Source organism: Pseudophryne corroboree, chromosome 1, assembly GCF_028390025.1.
Source record: "Pseudophryne corroboree isolate aPseCor3 chromosome 1, aPseCor3.hap2, whole genome shotgun sequence".
Classification (NCBI taxonomy): domain Eukaryota; kingdom Metazoa; phylum Chordata; class Amphibia; order Anura; family Myobatrachidae; genus Pseudophryne; species Pseudophryne corroboree.
Window position 1 is genome coordinate 374,014,375 of NC_086444.1, and position 12,261 is coordinate 374,026,635.

Here is a 12,261-nt window from a genome sequence, read left to right on the forward strand (position 1 = left end):
ACAGATTAAACAAACAAACTTTTACCTTAATCACTAAACTGATGCTGAGCAATAGGTACATATCCTGATAAGCTATTACTAATCCAAAAATAGCACATACTAACTGTCAAACCTAAAAAAGAAATGGTTATATTACAAAAAACAACTCAACGGTAGCGTCTCATTTAAACCGCGAGGGGAGACCGTGTCCAAGCGGTGAATCCAACGCGATTCTTTTTGCAACAATACCTTGTGTCTATCATCCCCCCGCATTCTCTTGGGTGCTTGATCTATAATTTTGTAATGTAAGGTACTCAGCCCGTGATTGAACGCTTTGAAGTGCCGAGCAACAGGCTGACTATGTGTCCCAGTATGTTCTAATGCCTGTCTGATCGCGGACCTATGTAAGGCCATCCGTTCCTTAAATTGCCTTGTGGTCTTCCCCACATAGAGGAGACCACAAGGACAACGTATAATGTAAACAACAAATGTGCTTGAGCACGTTAACACCTGTCGGATGGCACACCTCACTCCCGTCTGTGGGTGCGGGAAGGAACTCCCCGTCTCCATGTAGCTACATGTGGTGCATCCAGTGCACCTGTAGCAGCCTGGTTTTTTGGTCAAGAAATTGGTAGGGACCATGTCCTGAAAGGAAGAAATGTCATTCTTCACCAACCAATCTTTAAGGTTACGGTCCCTGGCAAAACTGGGCATCATCGTGGCATTCCGGAGACACGGCAAGTCCTTGTCCGTAGTCACTATGGGCCACAATCTTTTAGCACATTTGGCAATCTCCCCACTCGATGAGTGGAACCTCTGGACAAAGGGGACAACCTCTCTGCCCCCCCCTTACCCGGACTCTTTCCTAATGTCTTTGCCCTAGGAATTTTGAGCACTTTCTCCTTAGCTTCAATCAAGGCATCAAATTTATACCCCCTTACAATGAATTGACGTATCATGAGGTCAATCTCCTTCTCAGTTTCCACTGGATCATCGGAAATCCGATGAACTCTCAGAAACTGAGAGTAAGGTAGCCCCATTTTGGTCGCGCTAGGATGCTGACTAGCAAAATGTAGCATGGTGTTTCTGTCAGTGCTTTTCTTGTACAATCCTGTATGAATCTTACCCTCCTGCAGGGAAATACAAACATCAAGGTAATTGACGCTAACATCACTGATCTCATATGTATACTTAATAGTGGTGTCACAAGAATTAACCTGTAGCATTAAATCAATAAAATCCTGCTTAGGACCCGTCCAGATTAGCAGCAAATCGTCTATATACCTCACGAAAAAAATATTTTTTTCTGCAACACCTGGATCTGTAAGGAAGGCATCACGTTCCAGGTCAAACATATAGCAGTTGGCGAACGCGGGGGCCACGCATGACCCCATCGCGCATCCCTGCCGCTGTGTGTACCACCCCTTGTCAAACAAAAAATAATTACGTTTCAATGTCAATTCTAGTAATATTAGAAAAAAAAGATACATCGGGTCCATTATATCGAGGACTCGTGGACAGCAATCTCCTAACTGCTTCTAGCCCCTCCTGGTGGGGTATGTTCGTATACAGGCTTACTATGTCCATCGTGCATAGGAAGCTGCCCACTGGCACCTCTTTGATCGCCTGTAGCTTCAAAATTAATGCCGTCGTATCCTTCAAGTAGGTGGACTGAACCTGGATAACGGGTTGGAGATAGTTATCCAAGTATTTGGAGACTTTGTAATAAATGGAATCTCTGGCGGCGATGATCGGCCGGCCAGGCGGCTCCGTCGGGTGCTTATGCACTTTAGGCAGCGTGTATAATACCGGGGCCACAGGATGTTCCTCAAAAAGAGCCAACTGTGTGCTCTTCGTGATGATTCCATCCATGACCGCTGTTTCCAAAATATTGCCCAGTTCTTGGTTGTACATCCTAGTCGGATCAGCACTCAATTTGGCATAGACAGCTGTATCCCCCAGCTGCCGATAGATCTCATTTTTATATTGTCCCAGATCTGGTACAACAATTCCGCCCCCCTTGTCGGCAGGGCGGATGATGATGGACTGGTCCATACTCAGGACCTTAAGTGCTTCCATCTCATTTTTAGATAAATTGGGCCTAAATTGTCCTTCCCGTTTATTGATCTCCAATACCTGCTGATCCAGAGTTCTATTGAAGCATTTCAATGAGATATTCATACTCAGTGGATCAAAATTTGATTTGCTGCGAATCACTGTACCGGTCTCTGTTGCACTGGGTGTCGGCATATTCGAGAAATGTTCTTTAAGTCGGAGCTTACGGTCAAATTTATAATGATCCAGTTTCCATTGGAAATCATCAAAACTGCTGGATGGCACAAATGACAGTCCTTTGTTGAGAACCCGTAATTCAGCATCCGACAGAGTCCGACTGGACAAATTAAAAACTATTTGATTTTCTTCTTGGTGGCGGCTTTTGAGCGTCCTTTGCCACTGCTTCCCTCGTCGGGTAACCGGTCTCCTTTTGTGTCGCGCTGAGCGCGCGTACTCACCCCTAAAGGGGGTTTGTTCGCTGCACCTCTCTTCTGTGTCTCTGTCTCGCTTTGGGAGGAATTACCTCCACTTGAGGACTCTGTGTCACCAGGAAAGCGTCTAAATCTATATTGTCGAGATCTGTACTGTCTTTGTCCATCTGGGTGTTGGGCCCAAGAATAGACCTTACATTCAGCGTTATCTTTCTGTACCAACTGTAATTTGTCCCGTTTAAACTTAACAAGCTCACGTCGGTATTTCTCAACTTGGGTGGTCAATTTCTCCATCCAGTTCTCCTTATCGTCTGATTTGAGGAGGGCGCGCGTCGCTCGTGTGACGTCATTTACCCGGGAGACGGCGCGGCGCCAGCGGCTTCCTGACGGGGGGAGAAGGTTATGTAAGTATGTCTTGTATGTATTGTATGTTATATGATTCTGATGACGGTTTTTGGATAAATCGAAACGTTAATCTACAGAGCTATGGAGTAGTTGTCTGTCTCTTCTTTGGTGTTATCATTACTACAAGTCCTGAGAGTGCCGCCTTTTCCCATTGTGACTGTTTAGACCCATGCTGGGTTTTGTTTGGAGGGCACCTGGGCACATTTGTGGAGACACAGCTGAGTGCCGGTGTGTATGGAAGGTGAATACACGTGTATTGTGGATCAGCGGTGGGACAGCACCCAGCCGCGTCAATACACGGGACACAAGGCACCGCTTTTGATTATTTACTTTTGGTCTGACTGTCTGGATTCTCCCCGGTTACCAGGAGGGCGGAGTGCACGGTCACTCAATCCTGGCCGGTTTTTGTTTTTACCTCACTCATCATGCAAAGTAACACTGGCTACAGAAATGTTGTTTTACCCACGGGAGAAACGTGGAGTTATTCTGACGCCGATGCTGATACTATTAGGGTGAAGGATAAACTGGAATTAACAGGTGGATTAGAAGCACCTGAACAGCTATTTACACAACTAATAAGGTTATCCAAAAAAGAGGTTGACTTTTATTTGCACGGGGTGACCCTGTCGGATTACCACAGGAGTGGGCAAATACCTAGAGGGTTCCGGATACGCAATATCCCAACGATTGGGAAGTATAACGCTGAGTTTTGCAGGAAATGGGCTGCTATTCTCAATAAATGCAGCCTGGATCTTATCTTACTCGTTATTGAGGAGTCGACCAGGGAACTGTCCGAGATCCGTAGCAAGAAAGCTATATTTGAGGCAGCACATCTAGACACCCTCAAATCAGACGATAAGGAGAACTGGATGGAGAAATTGACCACCCAAGTTGAGAAATACCGACGTGAGCTTGTTAAGTTTAAACGGGACAAATTACAGTTGGTACAGAAAGATTACGCTGAATGTAAGGTCTATTCTTGGGCCCAACACCCAGATGGACAAAGGCAGTACAGATCTCGACAATATAGATTTAGACGCTTTCCTGGTGACACGGAGTCCTCAAGTGGAGGTAATTCCTCCCAAAGCGAGACAGAGACACAGAAGAGAGGTGCAGCGAACAAACCCCCTTTAGGGGTGAGTACGCGCGCTCAGCGCGACACAAAAGGAGTCCGGTTACCCGACGAGGGAAGCAGTGGCAAAGGATGCTCAAAAGCCGCCACCAAGAAGAAAATCAAATAGTTTTTAATTTGTCCAGTCGGACTCTGTCGGATGCTGAATTACGGGTTCTCAACAAAGGACTGTCATTTGTGCCATCCAGCAGTTTTGATGATTTCCAATGGAAACTGGATCATTATAAATTTGACCGTAAGCTCTGACTTAAAGAACATTTCTCGAATATGCCGACACCCAGTGCAACAGAGACCGGTACAGTGATTCGCAGCAAATCAAATTTTGATCCACTGAGTATGAATATCTCATTGAAATGCTTCAATAGAACTCTGGATCAGCAGGTATTGGAGATCAATAAACGGGAAGGACAATTTAGGCCCAATTTATCTAAAAATGAGATGGAAGCACTTAAGGTCCTGAGTATGGACCAGTCCATCATCATCCGCCCTGCCGACAAGGGGGGCGGAATTGTTGTACCAGATCTGGGACAATATAAAAATGAGATCTATCGGCAGCTGGGGGATACAGCTGTCTATGCCAAATTGAGTGCTGATCCGACTAGGATGTACAACCAAGAACTGGGCAATATTTTGGAAACAGCGGTCATGGATGGAATCATCACGAAGAGCACACAGTTGGCTCTTTTTGAGGAACATCCTGTGGCCCCGGTATTATACACGCTGCCTAAAGTGCATAAGCACCCGACGGAGCCGCCTGGCCGGCCGATCATCACCGCCAGAGATTCCATTTATTACAAAGTCTCCAAATACTTGGATAACTATCTCCAACCCGTTATCCAGGTTCAGTCCACCTACTTGAAGGATACGACGGCGTTAATTTTGAAGCTACAGGCGATCAAAGAGGTGCCAGTGGGCAGCTTCCTATGCACGATGGACATAGTAAGCCTGTATACGAACATACCCCACCAGGAGGGGCTAGAAGCAGTTAGGAGATTGCTGTCCACGAGTCCTCGATATAATGGACCCGATGTATCTTTTTTTCTAATATTACTAGAATTGACATTGAAACGTAATTATTTTTTGTTTGACAAGGGGTGGTACATACAGCGGCAGGGATGCGCGATGGGGTCATGCGTGGCCCCCGCGTTCGCCAACTGCTATATGTTTGACCTGGAACGTGATGCCTTCCTTACAGATCCAGGTGTTGCAGAAAAAAATATTTTTCTCGTGAGGTATATAGACGATTTGCTGCTAATCTGGATGGGTCCTAAGCAGGATTTTATTGATTTAATGCTACAGGTTAATTCTTGTGACACCACTATTAAGTATACATATGAGATCAGTGATGTTAGCGTCAATTACCTTGATGTTTGTATTTCCCTGCAGGAGGGTAAGATTCATACAGGATTGTACAAGAAAAGCACTGACAGAAACACCATGCTACATTTTGCTAGTCAGCATTCTAGCGCGACCAAAATGGGGCTACCTTACTCTCAGTTTCTGAGAGTTCATCGGATTTCCGATGATCCAGTGGAAACTGAGAAGGAGATTGACCTCATGATACGTCAATTCATTGTAAGGGGGTATAAATTTGATGCCTTGATTGAAGCTAAGGAGAAAGTGCTCAAAATTCCTAGGGCAAAGACATTAGGAAAGAGTCCGGGTAAGGGGGGGCAGAGAGGTTGTCCCCTTTGTCCAGAGGTTCCACTCATCGAGTGGGGAGATTGCCAAATGTGCTAAAAGATTGTGGCCCATAGTGACTACGGACAAGGACTTGCCGTGTCTCCGGAATGCCACGATGATGCCCAGTTTTGCCAGGGACCGTAACCTTAAAGATTGGTTGGTGAAGAATGACATTTCTTCCTTTCAGGACATGGTCCCTACCAATTTCTTGACCAAAAAACCAGGCTGCTACAGGTGCACTGGATGCACCACATGTAGCTACATGGAGACGGGGAGTTCCTTCCCGCACCCACAGACGGGAGTGAGGTGTGCCATCCGACAGGTGTTAACGTGCTCAAGCACATTTGTTGTTTACATTATACGTTGTCCTTGTGGTCTACTCTATGTGGGGAAGACCACAAGGCAATTTAAGGAACGGATGGCCTTACATAGGTCCGCGATCAGACAGGCATTAGAACATACTGGGACACATAGTCAGCCTGTTGCTCGGCACTTCAAAGCGTTCAATCACGGGCTGAGTACCTTACGTTACAAAATTATAGATCAAGCACCCAAGAGAATGCGGGGGGGGTGATAGACACAAGGTATTGTTGCAAAAAGAATCGCGTTGGATTCACCGCTTGGACACGGTCTCCCCTCGCGGTTTAAATGAGACGCTACCGTTGAGTTGTTTTTTGTAATATAACCATTTCTTTTTTAGGTTTGACAGTTAGTATGTGCTATTTTTGGATTAGTAATAGCTTATCAGGATATGTACCTATTGCTCAGCATCGGTTTAGTGATTAAGGTAAAAGTTTGTTTGTTTAATCTGTAACCACATGTGTATTTTGCGTTTGATGTTTTTATGTAATCATTCACAGTGGTTTGTTAGGGCCGGGTTGCCATGACGCCGGGCGGTCACCTGGGCGCGCCGGAGGGCGTGCGTCGCTCGTGTGACGTCATTGACCCGGGAGACGGCGCGGCGCCAGCGGCTTCCTGACGGGGGGAGAAGGTTATGTAAGTATGTCTTGTATGTATTGTATGTTATATGATTCTGATGACGGTTTTTGGATAAATCGAAACGTTAATCTACAGAGCTATGGAGTAGTTGTCTGTCTCTTCTTTGGTGTTATCATTACTACAAGTCCTGAGAGTGCCGCCTTTTCCCATTGTGACTATATATATATATATATATATATATATAAACAATTCCCAAGTGCGCTGTGTTAATGGCATATGATTTGCATACATTCTTCCAAGGAAACCCAATTGGATGTCCACTGTACACTGTACAATACTATTTCCTGGGGTCCTGAAACAGATAACCCCTCACCAGAGGATCACCCAAACAAGAGGCCCAAGGCCAGTTAGTACAAAATATTGGTTTAATATCACAGATTAAACACATACAAATTAAAAAGTTTTTACAAAAAGTTTTTACAAAGAGTTTGTACAAAAAAGTAGAATATGTAAATCAGTGAGATATGTCCAGAATATGATGATGACTTAGATACTCCTTTACCTTATCAAAGTGTGAGTTCAAAAGGGAGTATCTTCACAAACTGGGTTAATAACTCGTGGCTGACAGCCCCAACGCATTTCGTTTACACAACTTCATCAGGGGTAACTCAGTAATGAAAGTAGGAACCAAATAAGTGCTTAAGAATCTGTATAAAAGGTCATACGATAGCCTTGAGAATAAATGAATTCATCTCATATATGGCCTCTAAAATAGCTTATGTTACAGCTCATCTAAAAAGTGATGATACCCATATGCCCATGTCCTTAGAACCACCTGAATATACTAGACAGCTTTTATATCCATATATGGTTTTACTCAGACTTGCCAAAAAATGTGTGTATCACAATGGTATAGCCGGAATTAAAACATTAATATGGATACTGGAACTTCCACAGTGGAATTCACAATTGGATCTAGACAACTATAGCAGCAACCATATGTGTGGAAGTTTCAAAGTCTTTGAGTAAATAGTACCTGCTGCCTTCCTCTCTCGGCACCCCTGAGTATGCCTCAATCATCATGAGACAGTACTGAACTTTACTGGCAATGAATACTGACCAGTTTCTACTGCAGGACTGAGAGGTATATTTATATTGTACAATCCATTCCTGTGGTCTATCCAATTGTGTTAGGTCTAATACTTTATATGTGTATTGTATTTACATTTTTTGTACAGCTGCCTAGTGATTGTCATTTGTAATTGTACAGTATGTGTATGTTTTATAAATGTTATGAGTCTTCCTTTTTTACTTATTTTGAGGAGCATGAAGCAGGAGGATATCCAGATGGTAGATTGACAATAACATGATCGACAGTGAATAAATCGACAGGTAATTAGTTGACAGGGATTTAGATTGGCAGGGTTAAAAGACTGGCATGGTTGACAGGTGGACATTCAAATGGTCAACACAAAAAAAGGTTGTTACATGATTTTTCATGATTTTTAGGGTTAGGCACTAGGGAGAAGGATAGGAGTAGGCTGTGGGAGGGGAGGGTTAGGATTAGGCTGTGGGAGGGGAGGGTTAGGATTAGGCTGTGGGAGGGGATGGTTAGGGTTAGGCACTTGGGGGAGGGTTAGGCTGTGGGAGGGGAGGGTTAGGGTTAGGCACTAGGGAGAAGGATAGGGGTAGGCTGTGGGAGGAGAGGGTTAGACACTGGGGGGAGGTTAGGGTTAGGCTGTGGGAGGGGAGGGTTAGGTACTTGGGGGAAGGTTAAGGTTAGGCTGTGGGAGGGGAGGGTTAGGGTTTGGCACTAATCGATCCATAATGTCTGTTCACAGCACAACCCATTTCTGTCAGACTGAATAATGTGGGCCCTATAATTAATGCTTCAAATGTCATCTGGAATGCTTTTGTAGTGTACATGACATGATGTACCCAACTTTTGTTAGACAGTCCTTACATTTACTCCTCTTTTTCCGCAATACACAGCACTGAGGTGTTGCTGTTGGGACTATTGGATAAGGGACATTCCACTGAATAAAATCATTCTCTTCTTCCTTACATTTTTAGATATTCAATCCAAAGTCTCCATCCCACTAAACATTTTTTTTTCAATACCTACAAATTCGACACTTCCATTCTACGCTATTGTCACAGCTTAATCAAAGATCCCTTACTACATTAGAAGATCTCGCCCTACACAGGGACTCGACTAAAGGGCTTATTGCCGCAATCTATGCATCACTTTTGCTGCCCTCACAGGTGGACAGAGATCTCCACGAAAGAGCGTGGGAAACAGATTTAGGAGAAACACTAGATAATGATGAATGGACTGATATTTACTCAAATCTAGCGTCGAACTCCATTTGTGTACGAGCAAAAGAAAATGCATATAAGCTTTTTTATAGAAGGTATTATGTCCCTACTCGTCTTAACAAATTGTACCCTGAAATATCTCCCTTATGTTGGAGGTGCAACACATCGGATGGAACATTTTCACATATTTGGTGGGGTTGCTCTAAATTATTTTCTTTATGGAAAGAATTAGGGTCTTTGACTAATTCCATTTTAGATATTCAGATTCCTCTATGCCCTAAATATTTTCTTCTTGCTGTGTTTGTCCCTGAGGCTTCTCGATGCTTCTCGATGTCAAAAAAAATTATACACCTATATAGTTCTGGTGGCTAGATGAGTCATAGCCTCGGCTTGGAAATATACGGAGGTACCTACCATGGGGGAAATTATAGGCAAAATTTGGCACATTCACTCACTGTTTTAGTCTATGAAAACAATTACCTGTGCATGGCAAACACCTAATGAGACCACAAATGTATAATGGCTCAATCTGATGTACTGATCTCCCCAGTGACGTATTTATAATTGGTGCAGTGTTTGCTGTGCACACGGGCAAACGGGGTCCAGGGGGGCCCACACCACACATCCTGCACCAATTTTTTTCAATACTTACCCTCAGGAGTCCCACGTCGGCAGCAGCAGCGCTGCAGGAATCACCAGGAAAATGGTGCCGTGGCCATTTTCCCCGCGTTTCACATATGTGCAGTAAGAAAATATCTGGGAAAATGCCCGCAGTGCCATTTTCCCGGAGACCTGCGCATGTGCATTAGACTCTGGGACAGCGCTAGGGTCCCCTAGTGGCCCTAGTGCCCAAAGTCTACAGCGCTGCCGGCAAGAGAGGAGGGGGCCCAGACGGATCCTGCACAGGGGCCTCCTCCTCTCTTGATACTCCCCTGCATCTCCCTAATGCTGGGTCAGAGCAATTATTGGATCAGTGTGTACCTATATACACTAAGCAAGTTCTAGCTCAGTGTGTACTTCCTCAAGATCTCTTCAACAGAATTGGGAGACTGGGAGTGAAGCAGCATGTGAACTTGTGAAGCACACCAGATACCAACCTCCAAATCTGACCATTGCTGGACCGCATAAAGCCATTTACCAGCTAAAGGCCAATACTCACGGCCCGATGCTGGAAAGATGTGTGCTGAGCGAACCGCTCAGCACACATCTCTCCCGGCGCTCAGCACAGCGCGATCTGTGCTGAGCGTGCGGGGGGAGACTGGGGTGCCGCTCACTTCACCCAGCGGGTGAAGTGAGCGACCCGCTAGATTGGCCTGCATGCAGGCCAATCTAGCAGCAGCGATAGCGATGCGCGGGGCTGCGCATCGCTATCGCTGTTAGGGCTACACACGGAGCGATCTTGCTGAAAATCTAAGCAATCTAGTCAGATTGCTTAGATTATCGCTCTGTGTGTACCCCCCTTAACACTCCTGCATACACACATACACAGTTATCAGGCCAATAAGCAGTTATCACTTATCAGGCAATCAGCAAGATAATTGTATAGGCGTGTACTTAGCTTAACTGTACAAAATTACTTGGGCTAGCCATTGTTGACAATAGATCTGGGGAAGTGGATAGTCTGTTTCTACAGATGCTTTCATATTCTGTGTCTAACACGGGCCCTCATTCCGAGTTGTTCGCTCGCAAGGCGAATGTAGCAGAGTTACACACGCTAAGCCGCCGCCTACTGGGAGTGAATCTTAGCTTCTTAAAATTGCGACCGACGTACGCGCAATATTGCGATTACAAACGAGTTAGCAGTTTCAGAGTAGCTCCAGACTTACTCTGCCTGTGCGATCATTTCAGTGCTTGTCGTTCCTGGTTGACGTCACAAACACACCCAGCGTTCGCCCAGGCACTCCCACCGTTTCCCCGGCCACTCCTGCGTTTTTTCCGGAAACGGTAGCGTTTTCAGCCACACGCCCCTGAAACGCCGTGTTTCCGCCCAGTAACACCCATTTCCTGTCAATCACATTACGATCGCCGGAGCGAAGAAAAAGCCGTGAGTAAAAATACTTTCTTCATAGTAAAGTTACTTGGCGCAGTCGCAGTGCGAACATTGCGCATGCGTACTAAGCGGATTTTCACTGCGATGCGATGAAAAATACCGAGCGAACAACTCGGAATGAGGGCCACTGTTCTGATATATGCATGTTCTGTAACACCTCAGTAATTTTTTATTAAAACAGCACAAATAAAATATATCTTGTTTTTTTTAATCTGTTTTTTTTTTTTTTTTTTTTTTATATTCTTGACTCTTTTTCTGGGTGTGATACATAAGATAGACATTATAAAGTTTGACAGTCAGGTCGACAGTCAAAAGGTCAATGGCCAAAAGGTCGACAGTCAAAAAAGTTGACATGAAAAAGGTTGACACAAAAAAGTTGATATTTAAAAAAAAAATGTATTTTGTGTTTTTAAACATATTTAACCCAAATTTGTGACATGATTCCCCTCGCCACGATTCGGGCTTGGTGGCTCACTTTGCTCCCCACAAGGATACTAAAGGTAATAGTTTGTGACAAGGATAATATATGCAGCAAAAGTTGTAATAACCCTAAAAAAAAATTGTCGACCAAATGTGTGTCGACTTTTTCATGACAACCTTTTGACCCTGTCATAATTTTGACTGTCGACCCTATGGTGTCTACCTATCAACCACTAAAATGCCTCGTGGATGCTTTACCCATTGATAAAAATGGACATTGGGCCTAATTCTGAGTTGATCGCAGCAGCAAATTTGTTAGCAGTTGAGCAAAACCATGTGCACTGCAGGGGGGACAGATATAACATGTTCAGAGAGAGTAAGATTTGTGTGTGGTGTATTCAAACTGAAATCTAAACTGCAGTGTAAAAATAAAGCAGCCAGTATTTACCCTGCACAGAAACAAAATAACCCACCCAAATCTAACTCTCTCTGCAAATGTTATATCTGCCCCCCCCTGTAGTGCCCATGGTTTTGCCCAATTGCTAATAAACTTGATGCTGCGATCAACTCAGAATTACCCCCATTGAATTTTACTGACAAAAATGTATTAAGTCCTATTTTACTAAAATGAAGAGAAAACTGCAGTTTCCGCACGATTCTAAATATCAGAGCTATGTAACAATAACCTAATGACGCAGGACATATCACATATTTCTTGTTCTAAAAGGCTGATTAGCACTGTAGATTGTAGCCCCCATTATTATTTGAACCTATGTTCCAAGCGCCATAAAGATTCGTTTTTCAAAGCTGGGTTCTGTAGGATAATGCCATCTTCAGATGGTGTTAAT

General features: G+C 44.4%; 1 long non-coding RNA gene across 2 annotated transcripts in view; it reads left to right on the plus strand.

Annotated features, from left to right (window-relative positions):
* Positions 1-10,148, plus strand: part of LOC134885862 (uncharacterized) — a 73,015-nt gene extending 62,867 nt beyond the window's left edge. For both annotated transcript variants that reach the window (XR_010169977.1, XR_010169971.1), the window contains exons 2-3: positions 7,947-8,016; positions 8,698-10,148. This is a non-coding gene — a long non-coding RNA (uncharacterized LOC134885862). The remainder of the gene's footprint in view (positions 1-7,946; positions 8,017-8,697) is intronic.
* Positions 10,149-12,261: the final 2,113 nt, after the last annotated feature.